Here is a 22,500-nt window from a genome sequence, read left to right on the forward strand (position 1 = left end):
GCGCGTGATCGCGCGCGCTGAAAGGTTCGTCGAATATGCTAGTCATTTTCGACTTCGATGGTTTTTCAAAGAGTTCCGCCCCGGCTCTCGCTTCGCGAGAAACGCAACCTCCCGGTTTTTGCACCGCGCCGACAACCGACGTCTCCCTTTTTCTCCACTATTGTGCCGTAGCCCCCGTAACAGGGGCGGCGGTCCGCGCGTGCTCGGACTCGCGGCCAGGCTGATCGAAGAGCCAAAACGAAGAAGACGCACATTGTTGTCTATTCCTTGATAGAGCGTACTTGGTGCGCGAAGGAACGATTACCCTGAACGGTGGATCACTTGGCTCGTGGGTCGATGAAGAACGCAGCTAATTGCGCGTCAACTTGTGAACTGCAGGACACATGAACATCGACATTTCGAACGCAATTGCGGTCCACGGATACAATTCCCGGACCACGCCTGGCTGAGGGTCGTTTTATCGAAGACAAACTGCTTGCGCGCGCCGTTTCGACGGCCGCGTACGAGCGATTCGTTGGACGTTCGCTCGATCGCGGCGGCCGGCGAGATAGTTATATCTGCATCCACGAGAAAAGAGAAGAGAAGAAAAGCGAGAAGTCGTCGATGACGCCTTCCCCGGTATCAGGCACACTACGCACGCTATCCACGCGGCGAGTTGCTGGATTCCATCAGGGTTTTACGAAGACTGTCGCGCTCTCTGCGCGCTCTTCTTCTCTCTCTATACTCGCGGAACGGCGGCGTACTCTCGCGCCCTTGTTGGGCGTCGTCCGAAATAACGAGGTTTGAGGGTCGAACAAATGAACGACGACCGACTGAAAGATGCGATCGAGAATCGCAGAGAGACGCACGCACGCACACACACACGCACGGGAAGGAAGGACGTGCGCAATGGTGATAAACGTGGCGAGCACTTGCAAGGAGTTTATACGTATTTACGTATATACGCGCCGAACGAAAAAAAAATAGATTTGTCTTTCGCGCGCCGCCGCCCGGAGTGAAACAAGCCGACAACTCGTTCGCGCTTGTACTCCCGGAAGGTGGCCAGTGTGCCGCTTGCGGCGCGCGCGGGATTCAAGGCTGATCCACGGAGAGAAGTAGTTCATAAGGAGCGCGGAAAACCGAGTTTGAGTTTTCCTCTCTTTCTTCAAATGAAGATCGGAGAGGAGAATAGAGGCCGCGAGATAATTGCGCGCCTCCTCGTTCTCCTTCTGCACAGAACGCATATCGTCGCTTTACCGCCGCCAACGCAAAGAAAACTCAAGAGGAGAGATTAGAGATATATACGACGAAGCAAAGATACGAGAGAACCTGACCGTATTATAAGAGAGAAGAGAGTGGTCGTCGCCGCTGCAGCTGCTGCCGGCCGCCGCCGCAGTCGCGTTGCCGACGCCACCACGACGCGCAAACCGGCCTCCGACGTTCGCGTCGGGCTGGCTGGCCAGTTGTCGTCGTGGTCGGTTGGTTGGCGCGCGCGGGCGCGCGGATCGCGGCGCGGTTGACGCAACGTCGACGAAAGATTACGCTCTCGCGGTTGTTCTCTCTGCCTCGTTTGTTTTCTTATTTTCCCTTCGTCTCTTTTTTCAAATATTTTGCGTGCACCGATCGCCCTCTGCGCAGCAAAAGTGTGTGCGAGGTGAGAGATCGCGCGCGGGTCGACCGCGCGTGTTCCCGAGTCCACGAAAGCGCTATGTATGGTAGCAGTTCTTGACTGGGGCACGCGGCGTAATCTAACCAAGCGCTCGCGCGCGGCGTTTCGCCGCGTTGCGTTTCTCTTTTCTCTCGCGTCGTCGTCGTCGTCGTCTCGCCTTCTACGTATTATATAGTACAGCCTCACGACAATTTCTTTTGACGACCTCAGAGCAGGCGAGATCACCCGCTGAATTTAAGCATTTTATTAAGCGGAGGAAAAAAAACTAACCAGGATTTCCTTAGTAGCGGCGAGCGAACAATAAAGAGCCCAGCACCGAATTCCGCGGTTCCGCCGCAGGGAAATGTGGTGTTTGGGAGGGTCCGCTTATCCCGAGATGCCGCGTCGCGTCCAAGTCCATCTTGAATGAGGCCACTTACCCGCAGAGGGTGCCAGGTCCGTAGCGACCGGTGCGCGTCTCGGGAGGATCTTTCCTTAGAGTCGGGTTGCTTGAGAGTGCAGCTCTAAGTGGGTGGTAAACTCCATCTAAGGCTAAATACGACCATGAGACCGATAGCGAACAAGTACCGTGAGGGAAAGTTGAAAAGAACTTCAAAGAGGGAGTTCAAGAGTACGTAAACCCGTTCAGGGGTAAACCTAAAAACCCTAAAAGATCGAACGGGGAGATTCATCGTCAGCGACGCTGGCTTCGCGTCAGTGGGCGATGTTCCGCGGAGCCTCACGGCTCGCGCGCGGGCACGCTGCCGCGCGCCGATGTCCGGCGTTTTCGTCGTCGTGCACTTCTCCCCTAGTAGAACGTCGCGACCCGCTGGGTGTCTGTCTATGGCCCGGGTGCGGTGTCTGACGCGTCGCCGGTAACACGGCACGCCGTCAAACCCTCGGTCGCCCGGCCGGCTGCCCGGCGGTACACGCAAGGTATCAGGCCGCAGTTTTCACACACGCGGGAGTGCGTCGAAGCCGTCGCAAGCGCGCGCCACGGTACACGGAGGCTTACGGACCTAGCGCCGTCACCGGTCCTGGCCCGCTGTTGGTCGTACGGTTAACCTTCGACAGGCCTGCAAACGTTCCCCAGGGCAACTCGGGGGACCGATACCGGTCGGCGACGCTACTTCTTTTGGCACTCTTAGGACCCGTCTTGAAACACGGACCGAGGAGTCTAACATATACGCGAGTCATTGGGATCAGCGATACCTAAAGGCGTAATGAAAGTGAAGGTCGGCCCTGGTTGTCGACCGAGGGAGGATGGGCCGCGTCGCGATGCGGCTCCGCACTCCCGGGGCGTCTCGTTTTCATTGCGAGAAGAGGCGCACCCAGAGCGTACACGTTGGGACCCGAAAGATGGTGAACTATGCCTGGTCAGTACAAAGTCAGGGGAAACCCTGATGGAAGTCCGTAGCGATTCTGACGTGCAAATTGATTGTCGGAACTGGGTATAAGGGCGAGAGACTAATCGAACCATCTAGTAGCTGGTTCTCTCCGAAATTTCCCTCAGGATAGCTGGCACTCGGCCGTTCCGCACGGAACGCGCGCGAGTCTCATCTGGTAAAGCGAATGATTAGAGGCTTTGGGGCTGAAACGACCTCAACCTATTCTCAAACTTTAAATGGGTGAGATCTCTGGCTTTCTTGAACTATGAAGTCACGAGCATCTCGGATCAGAGTGCCAAGTGGACCATTTTTGGTAAGCAGATCTGTCGCTGTGGGATGAACCAAACGCAGAGTTAAGGCGCCCAATTCGACGCTTATGGGACACCATGAAAGGCGTTGGTTGCTTGAGACAGCAGGACGGTGGCCATGGAAGTCGGAATCCGCTAAGGAGTGTGTAACAACTCACTTGCCGAAACAACTAGCCCTGAAAATGGATGGCGCTAAAGCGTCGAGCCTATACTCTGCCGTCAGCGGCAAGTGGGGCGGCCGTGGGCAGAGCGTAGGTAACTCTTTGCCCGGAGCTTACAGGCCGCCACAAAGCCCTGACGAGTAGGAGGGTCGCGACGGTGTGCGCAGAAGGGTCTGGGCGCGAGTCTGCCTGGAGCCGCCGTCGTTGCAGATCTTGGTGGTAGTAGCAAATACTCCAGCGAGGCTCTGGAGGACTGACGAGGAGAAGGGTTTCGTGTGAACAACCGTTGCACACGAGTCAGTCGATCTTAAGCCCTAGGAGAAATCCTATGTCAATGACGGCGTACGACACTCTCGTTGTCGTAGAAAAGTCTCGCGCACACAAAAAGCGCGCGCGCACACGCGAGTGTGCCGTCGCGCGCGGTGAGTGAACTTTTGACACATGCCCGTCGGGCGAAAGGGAATCCGGTTTCTATTTCGGAACCCGGCAGCGGAACCGCATACAATTCGGGCCCTCGTAAGAGTGTTCGTCGGGGTAACCCAAAATGACCTAAAGACGCCGTCGGGAGATCCGGTAAGAGTTTTTTTTTCTGTATAAGCGTTCGAGTTCCCTGGAAACCTCTAGCAGGGAGATAGGGTTTGGAACGCGAAGAGCACCGCAGTTGCGGCGGTGTCCGGATCTTCCCCTCGGACCTTGAAAATCCAGGAGAGGGCCACGTGGAGGTGTCGCGCCGGTTCGTACCCATATCCGCAGCAGGTCTCCAAGGTAAAGAGCCTCTAGTCGATAGACTAATGTAGATAAGGGAAGTCGGCAAATTGGATCCGTAACTTCGGAATAAGGATTGGCTCTGAGAAGCGGGGCGTGTCGGGCTTGGTCGGGAAGCGGGTCTGGCTGACGTGCCGAGCCTGGGCGAGGTGAACTATCGGCGTTCTCGCGCCGGTTCAGGGATCCGAGCTCGGTCCCGTGCCTTGGTCTCCCGCGGATCTTTTTTGCTGCGAGGTTTCCGTGGCGGCGCGAGCCGTCGTGGTCGTCTTTTTCGGCCGCCATTCAACGCTCAGCTCAGAACTGGCACGGACTAGGGGAATCCGACTGTCTAATTAAAACAAAGCATTGCGATGGCTCTCGCGGGTGTTGACGCAATGTGATTTTTGCCCAGTGCTCTGAATGTCAACGTAAAGAAATTTAAGCAAGCGCGGGTAAACGACGGGAGTAACTATGACTCTCTTAACTATATACAAGCGATATACATATATACAAAGCAAAAAGCCCAATGCTCAGAGTCATAGTTACGGGAGGGTGAAGCGCAATACAGAGCCTCTCCCCTACCAGCCATCGGCCTACCTCCTCGTGGTCCCGCTGGGTAACGCCAAACGGCCGATGGCACAGGGTCTTTGGGGTTGCCAGCCCCTCTGACCCTTCTAAGCTGGCCCGGAAACTAGGAAAAAGCGTCGGATGGACAATGAAAACCCTGGGCTTTCAGGCTCAAGGGGACCAGTTTCACGGAACGTAGCGGCTTGGACGTCTGCTTCGGCAACGGCTGCTCTGGAATACGCCTGCGAATTCTCAGGCTGTACGCGTACCTTTAGTACCATAACAGGGCGAGGATTGCACTATAGAAAAGGGCACCCAGATTGGTACGACGAGCGCCAAAACGTCGCAAATATCAAAGCTCGATGGAGTGAAGAGGAAACTCGATTACTTGCAAGGAAAGAAGCAGAGCTTGCTAGGCAAAATGTCCGTTTTATGAATCAAGCATTGCTCGAGGCCTTCCCAGGAAGAACGCTCGAAGCAATTAAAGGCAAACGCAAAAACCCTGAGTACAAACAACTAGTACGTGATATGATTCAAGATCAAGGCACTTCAGACTCTAATAACGAACCAGAGCTGGAAATTGTAGAAGATGATGAAAAGTACACTACAGCTATTGCTGACTATATAAAAAGCCTTCCGGCACGCACGGATAATCAGTTTCAGTACCAAAAATTGGTTCAAATATGCGATACATTTTACATAAAAAGTAAAAGGAAAGTCTACGAAGAACTGACGCTGTACCTTAAAAAAATTTTTCCACCCCGCGAGCGGGTAGAAAAGAAATCCAAAACAACACCTAGCGAATCACTTTCAAAGAAACAAAAAAAGGCGGGCTGAGTATGCCAAAGTTCAAGATTTGTGGAAGAAAAACCGCAGCAAATGTATAAAAACTATACTAGACGATATTACAGAAGTACAAATCCCCTCAAAGGAGACAATGGTGCCGTTCTGGCAAGAGGTAATGTCAAATGAGAAAAGCAATACGCCGGGAAGTGGAAATAGAAGACGCGAAATGGATGAACTATGGGCTCCTATAACACTTGCCGAAATAAAAGTGTCAAAACCTGCGAATACGACTTCAGCAGGACCAGATGGAGTGACAGCTAGACTTCTAAAATCTGTACCAAACGACATACTAGCAAGAATATTAAATCTTATTGCGTGGTGCGGTAAAGCGCCAACGCACTTATTGGAATCAATAACGTCGTTGATACCAAAAAAGTCAAAAGCTAAACAACCTGCTGACTTTAGACCAATTGCAGTATCGTCGGTGATAATAAGAACCCTGCATAAAGTTCTTGCAACACGAATGTCAAAATTCTTGGAGTTCGACCAAAGGCAAAGGGCATTTAGACCTACGGATAGATGTTCCGACAATGTGTTCCTGCTGGATTTATTGCTGAGGTACCATGTTAAAAATCATAAATCCTTGTATATAGCATCAATTGACATAGCAAAGGCATTCGATTCGGTCTCACACAAAGCAATTGAAGATACGCTAATAATGATGGGTGTTCCTAAGCCTATGATTCTGTACATAATGGACGTATACGCTAAAAGTAAAACTAAACTAACATGCAACGCGTGAACATCACAAAACATAAAACCTAAATGTGGAGTAAAACAAGGTGACCCGATGTCGCCAATAATATTTAACATGATCATTGAGAGACTGCTAATAAAGCTGCCTAAAGATATAGGAGCAAGAGTAGATAGCGTGTCAATCAATGCCGCCGCATTCGCAGATGACATGTTATTATTTGCATCAACACCAATAGGTTTACAGAAACTTATAAGTGCATTAGTAGAAATGCTGGACAAGTGTGGGCTGCAGGTTAACGCCTTCAAAATGTTTTACAGTGGCGTTGCAAAATGTACCCCACGAGAAGAAAACAATCATAGATAAAGACACTGTCTTCGAATGCCAAGGCAGAATACTTCCGGCTCTCAGAAGATCAGATGAATGGACTTATCTTGGCATACCGTTCACGCCAGAAAGAAAAATGAAAATAAACAACTTGGAAAAACTGCAAAACGCTCTATGTAGACTAACAAAAGCACCTCTAAAACCGCAACAAAGGCTCTACGCATTACGTACTAATGTAATCCCAGGCTTATACCACCAACTGGAACTGGGAAATACAACAATCAGTAGACTAAGAAAGATCGACAAACTTATACGTCACGAGGTGCGAAGGTGGTTAGGACTGCCCTCAGATACGCCCAATGCATATATACACGCCTCAGTTAGAGATGGAGAGCTAGGAATTAATTCTTTACGATGGAATGCGCCGTTGAGAAGATTAAAACGTCTAGAGAAACTACCAATAGCACAACAAATGGTAAACAATACACCAGGCGCATTTATACAAAAAGAGATTAAAAGATGTGAGGATCGCCTAAAAAACGAACATAAATGCATTGCGACAAGTATGGACATAAATCAACGGCGGGCAGAACAATTGTACTCTAAGGTGGATGGCAAAAAACTGAAAGAATCATGCAAAGTACCGCAACAACACATATGGATACAAGAAGGCACACGCTTCCTATCAGGCAAAGATTTCTTACTGTCATGCAAACTTAGGATAAACGCACTACCTACAAAGAGCAGAACAAGCAGAGGGCGACCAATGGATAGACTATGTCGTGCAGGATGTAACCGGCCAGAGACGCTAAACCATATTGTACAACAGTGTCACAGAACACATGGGCCTCGCATTAGAAGACACAATGCAGTAACAACATATTTGGAACGAACACTAAGAAGACAAGAATACGAAGTAACGAGCGAACCAAAGATACGTACGGATGTAGAACTTAGAAAACCAGATATAATCGCGAAACTCGGGCAAACGGCAATACTGATAGATGCGCAAGTCGTGAACGACCAAATCGACTTAAATGAGGCGCACGAAAGAAAATCAAATATGTACAAAGATCTAGTCAACGAAATAAAAACAAAGTGGGACGTGAAGGAAGTAAAGTTTACGTCAGCAACAATCTCTTGGCGCGGAGTCTGGAGCGAAAAATCAACTGACAACCTAGTTACCCTAAAAATTCTAAAGAAAAAAGAAATAAAAATACTATCATCGAGAGTGATAATCGGAGGCCTAGCAGCATATCATCAGTTCAACAAGATAACAACAGTTCGAGACGGACCGGTGTAGAAAGGAGTGCCGCGACGAGTAGAATGGCTTGGGCTCTTCGCAACGAAAAACTGTTCAGATTGAACATAATGTCGTGCACATTAGAAATAAGGTGTATAATTGGAAAAAAAAAAAAAAAAAAAAAAATAGCCAAATGCCTCGTCATCTAATTAGTGACGCGCATGAATGGATTAACGAGATTCCCACTGTCCCTATCTACTGGGGAACGTTGTCTCTTCGCGATGGGTAGCGCGAGAGGGGTTCTTGTTCAATGGGAGTTATAAGTATATATATTATGTAGAGCTATTTAAATTAATTGAAATGTACACGAATATATATTGCTTCGGCATATAAATAAGATAAATTACGCAGAACAATCGCAGATTACCAACAGAGTGCAACGTAGCGAATACTGCGCGCTGCCTCTCAGTAGACGCCCAGCAGTTTCACCGTCGGGAACTTGTCAGTCGCCCACGGTGTTAGGCTGGTGTCGGTGAAACGGATCGTTTCCTACGACATGCTCTTGTGCTTTAACCAGTGTCTCCATTGAGAGCTCGGGTGTGTTGCTGCCTCCGGGGGACCCATGCGGTCGCCGGACCCGGCAGGCTGAGCACCGCCCGGCTGGAAGAAAAGCCGAGAGTAAGGAGCGATCTAAGAGCTTAGTCTCGCCACTGGAGTAGTCCGGCCTACTTAGGTGTTCGAGATGGAGCTATGGCCAGGCCACCCAGGTCTGACTAGCGTCAGCTAGGTCTGAAGGGTACGCCACAGGCCATTGAGGGACAGGGTACCAGCCCATAAAAGTCCCACAGTGTGTTCTAATTTATTAGAACCACGAATGGAGGAGTGGCGCGCGTGTTTGCTGCGAAGCAACACGGCGCGAAGACTTAGTCTTCTTTTTCTAGAGAGAGTATTCGCCGCTGCCCACCCGCAAGGGTGTTGCAGCGGCGATGCTCGTTAAGGCGTTTTGAGGATGGAGAAGTAAAGAAACAAGCGACCGCCGCTGCCCACCCGCAAAGGTGTTGCAGCGGCGGCGCTCGTTAAGGCGTTTTAGATCCAACGCCGATATGCCGGAGCAATATGCCGCAGTTAAAATAAATTCGCGGCTGAAGCCAGGGGCTGTGACCTGGCGCGTGGCGGTTCAGAAACAACACGGCGGAAGCGGACTCGAGGGCGTGTCCCGGAAGTAGCGCACTGATTGTGGGCTGAGATTTACCGGACGTAAATCACGGACGGTCGCTGTGATTGATATAATCTGGACGCGCACGGAAGTCGGCAAATCAGTTTTCTTTTGTCTGTTGCGGAAGCAACACGACGGAAGTGGACTTTGCCGCAAATCTGTACAAATATAGACGTCATCAATCACGACTCACACTAGCTTGGCTGCTTGAGCTTGCTCGAGCGTTCTGGCAACTTCGTCGTGGCTCGCTCGCAAGAGCTCGAGTAGCGATGTGTTGCTTTGGGTGAGCTTTTGGTGGCTTGCTGCGGCTGGCTCGCGAGAGCTGTGCTGCTGCTCGCTGTCTCAGGCTTCAAATTGGCCGTCTTTTAACGTGCCGTCTCGCGGTTCCCTGCTTCGGCGGGTGGGCCGTCGGGTTGATATTTTGTAACAGAGACAACGAGGTCTGTTGAAGCGCAAATTAAACGCCTCTCACGACCGATGCCGTACCTCGACCTTCACGTGGTTCCCCTGAACACCATAACCGGATGGGCTAACGAGGTTAAGGCGAAAGCACGCTATGCCCCAGCTGTACTGGGGCTCCCGAACGCGGGTCTTCAGATCGCTACCGGTTTTATTCCGGAGGGAATCATACCGTAGTTCGAGCGTCGTCTGCGGTCATGTCTCGTGGACTTGATGCTTGGAGCGGGAGTCTTGGCTTAATCGCCTGGGCTGTGAGGAAGAAAACCTTTATAAACTATCACCCCGAATCTTAAGCAGCGGTGCGCGGCGATGGGATGCATGGCTGACGGGAAGTTCAGCAGAGAGCGGCCAACCTCAGGGCACCTGGCGAACCCTGCAGAAAAGTAGCCTTGGCCGGGTAAGGAGGCTCTACCCGTGCTCGACGATGTTTCCTACCATTCTCGTGGGACTAATTATGAGTACGAACGATAAAAATACAAACACAAACAAAACGGAGAACATTGAAATTACGAAAGACAAGGCTACGAAAATGGACAAGGCTACAGGCAGAACACTAACGAAGACCAGAAGTAAAACGTTGACGGATGAAGTATTCGTGGTGATTGAAGACCCCTTTAAAAGAAGGGGGTCGGTCAGTCACAGTCCTCTTAGATTGACAGGATTGGGCAAATATTCGCCGGAAATGAGCCTGGACAAATGTGGAAAGGAGGATGGAGACAAAGATAAGGATGTAGACAAAATGGAAACGAATGCGGTACGGATAATTGAAAAAGGAATGGGAAAGGAAAAGGAGTTAAAAAGGCAGGAAGAGAAAAGGCATGGAAAGGAGAACGGAAACGAGGAATTGACGGCAATAAAGAAAATAGGGCAAAGGCTGAGAAGATTCGTTTTCACGGAAGCTAGCAGAGTTAGTAAAACTGAGATAGAAGCAATACTTAACTTTTCAGCTGAGTATGAGGAGCTGCTAGCAAAGGCGCATGGTGAAAACGAAAGGCTAAGAGGAAGATTGGAGGAGTATGAAAGAAGGAATGTAATGCAAAAGGAAAAAGAAAAGGAAAGTGTTGGAAGGACAAATGCGGCGATGGTAAAGGCTAAAGGGAATCCTGAAAGTCATATACATACAAATGGAGAGAAGGAACAAATTAGGCCAAGAGAAAAGAAGAGAGAATTTGCAATTTTGGTAAGAAGCACGAACAAAGGGGAAATGACGAGTGAGCAGGTAAAAGAGAAGGTGATAAAGGAAATAAAGGACAAGACGGAGGTAAGAGTAAGCGCTATAAGGAAGGTTAAGGACGGTATAGTGATAGTTACGCCCAGTGAGGAGGAAAGACGGAAATTGGAGCAAAGCAAGAACTTCGAGGCTATCGGGCTTAGGACCAGTATGCCTCGGAAGTTAGGACCGAAGATCATCTTGTTCGACGTCCCTAACGAGATGACGGAAGAGAAGCTGAGAAGAGAAATTTTTGGTAAGAATTTGAAAGGTGCTGTGGACGAAGAAAGCATGAAGAAAGAGGTAAGAATAGTAAAGCGAGGAGGCAGAAAAGGAGAAGACAAAGGGACAGTAATTCTGGAAGTGTCACCAGATATAAAGGCCAGGATAGATGTACAAGTAAGGTGGTACATCGACTGGGAAGTACACAGGTATAGAAGTATTTGTAGACATGGTGAGATGTTTTAAATGTTATGGTTATGATCATGTGGAAAAGTATTGTGTCGTCAAAGAAAGAGTATGTGTTAAATGTGGAACGGAAGGGCACATGGCAAAGAACTGCGCAATGCAGGTTAGTTGTAGAAACTGTAGACTGAGAAAGAGTAAGAATAACCACTTGGTTTTGTCCGGAGAATGTCCGGAGTATAAGAGGCTTTTGGAAATGGAAAAAGCTAGAACACGATACGAGTAAATGCATAAATGTAGTGCAATGCAACTGCCAGAGAGCGTATGCGGTGATGAGCGACTTGGGAAACATGATGTGTGATAAGAAGATTAATGTAGCTCTACTCCAGAAGCCATGTGTGAGAGGAGGCAGGATTGTAGGCCTGCCTCTTAAGATGGATGTAATAGCGCATGAAGGAGAAAACGTGAAAGCAGCGATTGTGATCAACGATCCGGGGATGGATGTAATGTGCGTGAGAGACTGCACGAACGAATATGGAGTGTGCGCAAGGATAAAGGGAACGATGAACGAAATGTATGTGGTGTCCTTGTACTGTAGGTTCGGTGACGACTTAGAGCCTTACCTGCGGTACTTGGACAAAGTATGCGAGGTGACCAGAGGGAAGCATACCCTAGTGGGAATGGATGCGAACGCCGTGTCTCCGCTGTGGTACAGCAAGGGGACCGGTGCAAGCAGAATAAATGAAATGAGAGGGAGAGTGCTGGAAGAATGGATCCTCGCCAATGGGATGACTGTGCTGAATGTGCCTAGCGAAAGCTACACGTTCAGCGGAGCGAATGGCGAGAGTGACATAAATGTTACTCGTAAAAGGCAGTGCAGGGTGCCGATATGTGTGAGAAGTTAAGGATGACTGGGGTATCAGTGACAATAACGTGTTGCTGATACAGATCACAAATGTTAATAGCGTGAGTGAAAGAAGCCCGGCTACCGGTTGGGTATGGAAGGATGTGGTCTGGGAGGACTACGTGAGCAGCCTCAGAGAAAATGTACGAAACAAATGGAGTGAGAATGTAAGAGGAGTAGACGAGATGGTTGTGAGCCTTACCTCGCGGATCTAACGAGTAAACGATGAATGGTTGAAGCGAAAACGCAGTGTAAGAATGAGAAAAGTTGCATAGTGGACGGATGAGCTAGAGCGAACAAAAAGAAAAGTGAGAAAGTGTAGGCGGGCTCATTAAAAAGCCCGCAGGAGAGAAAGGAACGATATGGAAGAAAGAGCAAATGAGTATAGAAGAGTGTTGAAAGAATAGAAAAGAATGCTGTGGGATGTGAAAAAGAAAAATTGAAAACAATTTGTGAGCGAAAGAGGCAACGCGGATCCGTGGGGCCATGTGTATAAAATATGCATGGGTAAATATGAAAGGCAAAGATTGAGTGGCATGAAAGTAAGCGAATGTGTAACGAGTACATGGAGAGAGAGTGCGGAGGTACTGCTCAATAGGTTCTTCCCGGCCGCAAGCATGCAAGCGGCAGTGAATAAGCGCACGGAGGATGAAAGAGACGATATGTTTAGCTGGACAGAGGTAGCCGAGGCAGTACGTGCGGTAAAAAAAAAAAAGGCCCCTGGAATGGATGGCATTGGCGGGGAAATGATAAAGGCGATGTGGAGCGCCATACCTGAGTACATGAAGAGGATATATGATGAATGTCTGAGAAAGGGTTGCTTCCCAAAGGTCTGGAAAAGTGCGAAAGTCGTGGTGCTTTTAAAGTCCCACGACAAGGTTAGAACGGACCCCGGATCGTATCGGCCGATCTGCCTCTTGCCTGTGCTGGGCAAAGTGCTCGAGCGCATGATGGTCTGGAGACTCCAGCGCCAGATTGCGGACTCGATGTGCGGCGACCAGTACGGGTTCACGGAGGGTAGGTCGACCGAGGATGCATGGAGTAATGTAATCAAATGGGTGAAAATGTCTGAAAGTAAGCATGTGCTTGGAGTCTTTATAGACTTCAAGGGTGCATTTGATAACCTGGAGTGGAGCAGAGTGATTGAAAAGCTGCGCCTGAAAGAATGTAAGGAGATCTGTCTGTGGGAAAGCTATTTTAATGAGAGAATGGTCTGTATGACTGGAGCCAACGAATGCGTTTGGAAATGCGTGAGGCGAGGCTGCCCGCAGGGGTCCATCTGTGGTCCGTTTATTTGAAACTTAATGATGGACGACTTGCTGTGGCGGCTTAGCGAAAGTGGATGTAAGGCAGTTGCATATGCAGATGATTTGACGTTGTTAATCGAAGGACAGAGCCGAATGGAACTGGAGAAAAAGGGAACTGAGTGGATGAAAATGGTGAGCGAATGGGGCACAAGTGTCGGAGTAAATGTGTGGGAAGAAAAGATAGTATGCATGTCAATGAAAAGAATAATGTCCAGAACAAGGCCACCGAATGTGAGACTAAAGAAAAAATGCGTAAAGTATGCTACAGAAGTAAGATATCTGGGAGTATGGATGGGAGAGCGCATGAACTTCCGAGTGCACTTAGAGAAGATGAAAGGAAAATGCATGAGTGTAGTCGGGAAAATGAGAAAAGTGCTGAAGAGCGAATGGGGATTAAGAAAGGGAGCCATGCGTGTTCAGTACCGAGGACTGTTTGAAGCGAGCGTGATGTACGGATCGAGTGTATGGTACAAATCAATGAAGTACCAGTATGCCAGGGAAATGATGAATAGAAGCCAGCGAGTGGTGATGAGTGCATGCTTGAATGTGTGCAGAACGGTCTCCACGGAGGCCATGCAGGTCATGCTGAGTGGACTATCGTGGGACTTGGAATGTGTGATCAGAGGCGTTAGGTACAGAATCAAGCATGGTATAAGCATGGATGAGAATAATCCTGTGAATGATGATGAAGTGAGAGGCAGAAATATAAAAGATTGTATGGAGATAGTGAGAATGAAAATGTATGAAACCTGGCAAAACAGGTGGAATACAAGCGTGAAAGGGAGGATCACGTATGAGTTTATAAAAGATGTACACTATGCGGAAAAGACCGCATACTTCGAGCCATGCCTGAGTCTGGGCTACCTACTCACAGGGCATAGCAGTATGAATGCTTTCCTAAGAGCATGAGGATTGGCAGAAAATGAGATGTGTGATTGTGGAGCTGCGAAAGAGAACTGGGAACATGTAATGATAGAGTGCATGTTATATGAAAATTTGAGAAAAAAAAATCTGCGAGAATGGGAATAGAAATGAACGATGATGGACGCGTGGATGTGGGCAACGTTCTGGACAGGAAAGAATGGTACGAACGAATCAGCGAGTATGCGAAAAGAGTGTTTGAGAGAAGACGGACTAGAATGAACGAGAGATAAACTTGGGGATGGGGGGTAGGCTCACCAGTGCCTGGAGACATGAGGCTCCGTACTGGTAGTGGCGTAAGTCACGAAAGATCCCACCGGTGATCTAAGCCGGTACCGCGGGACCGGGAGCCCACGGAACTAAGTTCCGTCTTGGTAGGGTCGGCCCACGGAAGGTGGTGCAATCGCGGGGGCAGTGGTTGAGAGCCGCATGCTGGCTAGGGGCCTTTATTTTAGCCCCGACGTGTGAGCGGCGGTTAACAGCTTGGGCGCCGGCTTCCTTAGCCGGAAGAGCGTTGGATAGTCGCTTTTCTCCACTAGTGAGGGCCGAAGAAGCCTACGATCCGGAGGAAACACTGGTAGTGCCGACCTCAGGGCGAGCACGCGCTAACTCGGGCGTGTCCCAGTTCTCTTTGCCCAAGGAGGCCGTGTGGGTCAGGCTCTTGGAGCAGGTACTACACGTAAAACAAATAGGACATGTTCTGTCTCTATCTATTATCTAGCGAAACCACTGCCAAAAAAACGGGCTTGGAAAAATTAGCGGGGAAAGAAGACCCTGTTGAGCTTGACTCTAGTCTGGCACTGTAAGGAGACATGAGAGGTGTAGCATAAGTGAAAGATGGCAACATCGCCGGTAAAATATTACTACTTTCATCGTTTCCTTACTTACTCGGTTAGGCGGAGCGCGTGCCCCGAGGGCTTTGTGCTTCGGTGGTCACGGTGTTCTAGAGCCAAGCGTGTCAGAGTGGTGTGAGGCTTCGGCCGATCGCCGATAATACTCCCGCGTGATCCGATTCGAGGACACTGCCAGGCGGGGAGTTTGACTGGAGCGGTACATCTGTCAAAGAATAACGCAGGTGTCCTAAGGCCAGCTCAGCGAGGACAGAAACCTCGCGTAGAGCAAAAGTTGATTACGTCCCTGCCCTTTGTACGCACCGCCCGTCGCTACTACCGATTGAATGATTTAGTGAGGTTTTCGGACTGGTGCGCGGCAATGCGTCGGCATTGCCGATGTTGCCGGGAAGATGACAAAACTTGATCATTTAGAAAAAATAAAAGTCGTAACAAGGTTTCCGTAGATAAATTTGCGGAAGAATCATTAACGTTTCGGAGGTCCTGCTGCTCTGTGTGCACCGTTCTCGTGACGAGCGCGCAGCTGCCGGCGATTGCATGGACGAGAAACCGTACGCGCGCACGGTAACGTGTACTACGTTGCCTGCCGCGATACGGGGCAGACAAGCTAGAACACGACTCTGCGAGTTGTGTCGAGAGTGGCTGAAGAAACACAAAATCTAATCGCACGCGAGACATCGCGTCTTCCGAGTTCGCGCCGCCTTCCCACTTCTCGTCGGAGCGTCCGTTGCGAGACGCGATGCTTCGCTCGAGCAAAATTGCGAGATCGAGAGGAGTGAATAGTTTATGCGACGCAACGACCGCGTGCGCGCTCACACGCCGCCAACGGTGGCGTGCTGTGGTGTGCGCCGCATTCGTCGCCGTCGTATAAGAGAGGATTGTCGGTCGGGACGAGTGTGTCGAGTTCTCGAGAGCTCAAAGCGAAAAAGGACCCCGGGCATATTGGAGAAGAAAAGCGATTCGAGAGTTGTACGCATTGCCGTACTACGCTCTTTGCATTCTCTCTTTCTTTCGTTTCCTGCGGAGATTTTCCGACTCTCTGTCAGCGACGCTGGCTTTGCGTCGGTGGGCGATGCCCCGCGGGGCCTCACGGCTCGCGCGCCGATGTCCGGCGTTTTCGTCGTCGTGCACTTCTCCCTTAGTAGAACGTCGCGACCCGCTGGGTGTCGGTCTACGGCCCGGGTGCGGTGTCTGACGCGTCGCCGGTAACACTGCACGCCGTCAAACCCTCGGTCGCCCGGTCGGCTGCCCGGCGGTACACGCAAGGTATCAGGCCGCAGCTCTCACACACGCGGGAGTGCGTCGAGGCCGTCGCAAGCGCGCGCCACGGTACACGGAGGCTTACGGACCTAGCGCCGTCACCGGTCCTGGCCCGCTGTTGGTCGTACGGGTAACCTTCGACAATCCTGCAAACGTTCCCCGGGGCAACTCGGGAAACCGATACCGGTCGGCGACGCTACTGCTTTGGGTACTCTTAGGACCCGTCTTGAAACACGGACCAAGAAGTCTAACATGTACGCGAGTCATTGGGATCAGCGATACCTAAAGGCGTAATGAAAGTGAAGGTCGGCCCTGATTGTCGACCGAGGGAGGATGGGCCGCGTCGCGATGCGGCTCCGCACTCTCGGGGCGTTTCGTTTTCATTGCGAGAAGAGGCGCACCCAGAGCGTACACGTTGGGAACCGAAAGATGGTGAACTATGCCTGGTCAGGACGAAGTCAGGGGAAACCTTGATGGAGGTCCGTAGCGATTCTGACGTGCAAATCGATCGTCGGAACTGGGTATAGGGGCGAAAGACTAATCGAACCATCTAGTAGCTGGTTCCCTGCGAAGTTTCCCTCAGGATAGCTGGCACTCGGCCGTTCCGCACAGAACGCGCGCGAGTCTCATTTGGTAAAGCGAATAATTAGAGGCCTTGGGGCCAAAACGACCTTAACCTATTCTCAAACTTTAAATGGGTAAGATCTCTGGCTTTCTTGAACTATGAAGCCACGAGAATCTCGGATCAGAGTGCCAAGTGGGCCATTTTTGGTAAGCAGAACTGGCGCTGTGGGATGAACCAAACGCAGAGTTAAGGCGCCAAACTCGACGCTCATGGGACACCATGAAAGGCGTTGGTTGCTTAAGACAGCAGGACGGTGGCCATGGAAGTCGGAATCCGCTAAGGAGTGTGTAACAACTTACCTGCCGAAGCAACTGTGATCGAATCCAGCTGCCGTCAGCAACTGGCCCGGAGCTTAAGGCCGCCACGGCCGACGAGTAGGAGGGTCGCGACGGTGTGCGCAGAAGGGTCTGGGCGCGAGCCTGCCTGGAGCCGCCGTCAGTGCAGATCTTGGTGGTAGTAGCAAATACTCCAGCGAGGCCTTGGAGGACTGACGTGGAGAAGGGTTTCGTGTGAACAGCCGTTGCACACGAGTCAGTCGATCCTAAGCCCTAGGAGAAATCCTATGTCAATGACGGCGTACGATACTCTCGTTGTCGCAGAAAAGTCTCGCGCACACAAAAAGCGCGCGCGCACACGTGAGTGTGCCGTCGCGCGCGGTGAGTGAACTTTTGACACACGCCCGTCGGGCAAAAGGGAATCCGGTTCCTATTCCGGAATTCGGCAGCGGAACCGCATACAATTCGGGCCCTCGTAAGAGTGTTCGTCGGGGTAACCCAAAATGACCTGGAGACGCCGTCGGGAGATCCGGGAAGAGTTTTCTTTTCTGTATAAGCGTTCGAGTTCCCTGGAAATTTCTAGCAGGGAGATAGGGTTTGGAACGCGAAGAGCACCGCAGTTGCGGCGGTGTCCGGATCTTCCCCTCGGACCTTGAAAATCCAGGAGATGGCCACGTGGAGGTGTCGCGCCGGTTCGTACCCATATCCGCAGCAGGTCTCCAAGGTAAAGAGCCTCTAGTCGATAGACTAATGTAGGTAAGAGAAGTCGGCAAATTGGATCCGTAACTTCGGAATAAGGATTGGCTCTGAGGAGCGGGGCGTGTCGGGCTTGGTCGGGAAGCGAGTCTGGCTGACGTGCCGGGCCTGGGCGAGGTGAACTATCGGCGTTCTCGCGCCGGTTCAGGGATCCGAGCTCGGTCCCGTGCCTTGGCCTCCCGCGGATCTTCCTTGCTGCGAGGCTTCCGTGGCGGCGCGAGCCGTCGTGGTCGTTCTCTTCGGCCGCCATTCAACGCTCAGCTCAGAACTGGCACGGACTAGGGGAATCTGACTGTCTAATTAAAACAAAGCATTGCGATGGCCCTCGCGGGTGTTGACGCAATGTGATTTCTGCCCAGTGCTCTGAATGTCAACGTGAAGAAATTCAAGCAAGCGCGGGTAAACGGCGGGAGTAACTATGACTTTCTTAATGGCGACGGACGTGTGTCACATCGCTCCGCAGTCAGTGCCTGTTTTTGGTGGTCGTAGCTTGTTGTGCGGTATATATCTGTAATTGGCAAGTGATATTCCACGCGAGCTTTCGATTGATACACGATTTACGGTGTGCAATTGTGTAATTAGGCCGTTTTGGCCAAGAGAACTTTTGCACATGAAAAGTGTATACACAAATTTGACTCGTGTATATAGACATTTAGACCGTGCTCCGAGGGAGAATATTGTTAAAATATTAATTGTGCCGTGCCTCCAAAGCACATAGTGTTTTTCCGCGTGAAAATCGGCCCGGATTAGCCCGATATAAGTAGATTTATATCGGCATACGGCATTATTTACAAGCACGTGTATCGGCCATATTGGCCTAGCCGGGTCTGATCAAAAACGCGAAGTGAACGCAACAGCTAGAAGAAAAATAAAAAGAGCACACCGGATGGCTAAAAAGAACATACCTGACGGGCAAAATGTACGGACTTGTTGAAACACACTTAATAGCTAAAAATGAACATACCGGGTGACCAAAAAGTACACATTTAACAACTAAAATAAATAAATTAAAACTTTTACGCTATATATATAATTTTTCCGACGGATACTAACAATATACGCGTATATAAGATACATACGCACTCTGTTAAACTGTGTGAACCAAGAAATAAGGAAATTTAGTCAAAATAGTGAAAAAAAAAAATTTTCTCCGACGACTCGGATTTACCCCCTGACCAATCATGAGTCATGGGGGTTCCGATTTACCGGGCCACTCAATGAATGTTGAATTAGAGAATATGGCTGCAACGGCCAAAACTCCGGTCTCAAAAATAAAATCAGATTTTCGAATACGCTCCGACAGTGATCCGACGACCTCTGGCCGTGACTATCAAAGGGCGGCAAAACGGGTTGCTACATCACCCCTGCAAGGACACGAAGGCAGAGGAACATCCTCGATAACGGATATTGATCTGCACGAGGTAAGAGATAACTTAGCTGGTCATGACTACAATTTTGCAGCCATTAATGGTGTAAGCAAGGAATCGGCGACAAAGAAAAAAAAATTAGAAGAAGTGATTCACTCATATAGAAGAGCGGTAGAAAAATTAATAATGGCATATGTGGCTATGAAAGCAGAGAGAGATACAACAATGCAAATATGGAACATGATAAAGGCTGAAGTAAGAAAGCCGGAAATAGTCGAAACGGTACCCGAAAGTATAAAAGAATCGACAAAAAAAAGCAGTTCGCGAAACATTGGAAGAATAGCAGAGAACACAACCAGGAAATGAAATACGAAAAATCTCCTATGCGTCCATAACAAAATCGGGCGGTAACGCTCAGGATAGATTATCAATAGCACCAGATCATCGAAACAACCATTGAAGAATAACAGAGACGATAGAAATCGTGCCTACAGAACAGAGCGAAAAGAATTACGCTGATGCTGCGGAAATAAGAGAGGCGATTCTCAAAACAATTAGACCTACTGAAACAGGCATTAAAATCGATAGATTAATAAAAAGACGAAATAAAACAGTTAAAATTATGGCGCTAAAAGGAGAACTAGATAAAATCAAACCAGCCCTGGTAGAAATGGGAATGGAAACCAAAGTTTTTGACAGTCTAAAACCGCGAATGCTAATAAAAGATATTCCTACAACTATGAACAAAGACGAGGTATATAAATGTCTACTTAAGCAGAACTTAGAAGACAGCACTCAAGACGATGTAAAGATGATATATTACTATCCACCCGGAAATAGAAGAACAACAAGCATGGTAATAGAGATTACATCAGAGGCACGAAGGAAGCTGTTGAATCAAGGACGTGTTTACCTGGACTGGACATCATGCAGAATAACAGATCACATACGAATAACACAATGCTATAAGTGCCTCAACATAGAACATATCGCAAAAGTGTGTAAAGCGGAAAAAGATACATGCGGTCATTGTGCGGGAGAGCACGAATCAAGGTCGTGCAGCAAGAAAGAAACACTAAAATGTCATAATTGCGTAAGGGCCAAATTAGATAAAACGGAGCACTCAGCATTTGACGCGAGTAAATGTGCAATATTAAAACGTAAAACAAGCGATAAAATAAACATGATTCGTTACTAAGCCAAAATGGGAGAGTCGTGGTGACTACACACTAGCAAGGGAGGAGGTTGGTCACCTGCCGGAGCCTGTGAGCGCCTCCCTTGCGAAGAATCCCGGCCGCAGAAACAACAACCTTTGCGATAGCAAACTAACGACTACTTCTTATTGCGACTTGAGGGGTTAGCTCCCCCTCTTGCCGCATCCTCGCAAGAGGAAAATTCATTGGTGCTACAACGTTAAACGAATCAAACATTAGGGGAGGTACCTCGGAACCTCCCCCCAATGAAACACAGAATTACGGGAATACCCAGAGAGAGAGTTCAACTAACGCGAGAGTTCAGATAATAAGCGCTCAAGATTACATTTGCCCCCATTGCGCCAGATCGTTTACATCTAAGATAGGACTAGGGTTACATAAGAAAAGCAAACACGCGGTGGAATACAACAATAAGATTCAAGTGGCAAGAACGAAACCTAGATGGAGCAAAGAGGAAGTCGAAATGCTAGCATACGAAAAAGCAAAAATGCCAACAAATACTATAGGTATAAATAAATATTTAAAAACGGAAACAAATACCACCAGATCTATAGAAGCAATTAAAGGAGTTTGGAAACGTAACAAATATAAAGAAATGGTTATTAAAATAAGGGAACAACTACAAGACGGAACAATAATTGAAGAAGAGCTTGAACCTACGGACGACAACTTGCTGTACGAAAACGCACAACAAGAAGAACGACAAAACCTACCGGCAAACAAAGAAGAAGAAGCTATAAAAAAAATGCGCCGCTGGATTGGTTAATGAAGAAGATAGAAGACATTATCCCGGAGATAAATGGTGGCATATGGATAAGATGCGCTATTCGATGTCTTTTAGAAAACAGATTGCCATGGGACAATTTGGAACAGTGGTGGAGGAGTGCTTTCCCGGACTTAGTCACCGAAACGCATAGAGGAGCAACAAGAAGGACTACCAAATGGAGACTATCAAAGCGTAAGCAGAGACGAAAAGACTATAAGAAAATGCAAACGCTATGGCGCACGAATATAACAAAAGCAGCACACAAAGTATTGGATGGCGACGCCGACGGAATGCCGCATTCCACATTGGAGGAACAGGAAGAATACTGGAAACCAATATTCGAAGCACAAATAGAAAATTCTCAAGAAGAAGAAGGAAATCTCGACAGCAACAACGATGGACATATGGACGGCAGTAACAGAGAAAGAAGTAACAACAATAAAACTGCCCCAGGGATCAACACCAGGACTAGATAAACTAACAGTCAAAAGATGGATGACGGACGTGCCAGCGATTATACGAGCAGCGATCTTTAATATTTTTATGGTTACAGGTAAGATGCCAAAAAGATTCTCGGAATCAAGAACCATTTTAATCCACAAGACGGGGGATGTAATGCGGCCTGAAAACTACAGACCAATCTCAGAGGCATCGGTGGTTCTTAGACACTTCCATAAAATACTGACGGTACGACTGATGGAGTATGAGGTTTTTGATATTAGGCAAAGAGGATTTGTATCAGCGGATGGTGCAGCTGAGAACGTCGCAATCTTGGCCTCTACGCTAGCAGACGCAAAGACACACAGCCACCAAGTCCACATGCTAACTCTGGATGTCCGCAAAGCTTTTGACACGGTATCTCATAAAGGAATGTACAGGGCGCTTCACCGTCAATCGCTACCTCTGGAAATGATACGCTACTTAAAATATATATACAAAACTGCGCCGTTAAAGTTACAAGTAGACAAGAAACTGTCTGGAGAAATCCTGCCAACTAGAGGCGTAAGACAGGGAGATCCATTCTCGCCCGTTGTGTTTAATATAGTGATGAATAACATA

General features: G+C 49.1%; 1 non-coding gene across 1 annotated transcript; it reads left to right on the plus strand.

Annotated features, from left to right (window-relative positions):
- The first annotated feature begins 301 nt into the window (after positions 1-301).
- On the plus strand, positions 302-455 carry LOC139110857 (5.8S ribosomal RNA). Its single transcript, XR_011547095.1, has one exon. It is a non-coding gene; the product is annotated as a 5.8S ribosomal RNA (ribosomal RNA).
- The last annotated feature ends 22,045 nt before the right edge of the window (positions 456-22,500 follow it).

The sequence above is a fragment of the Cardiocondyla obscurior genome, linkage group LG21, assembly GCF_019399895.1.
Source record: "Cardiocondyla obscurior isolate alpha-2009 linkage group LG21, Cobs3.1, whole genome shotgun sequence".
In the NCBI taxonomy this organism is placed as follows: Eukaryota; Metazoa; Arthropoda; class Insecta; order Hymenoptera; family Formicidae; genus Cardiocondyla; species Cardiocondyla obscurior.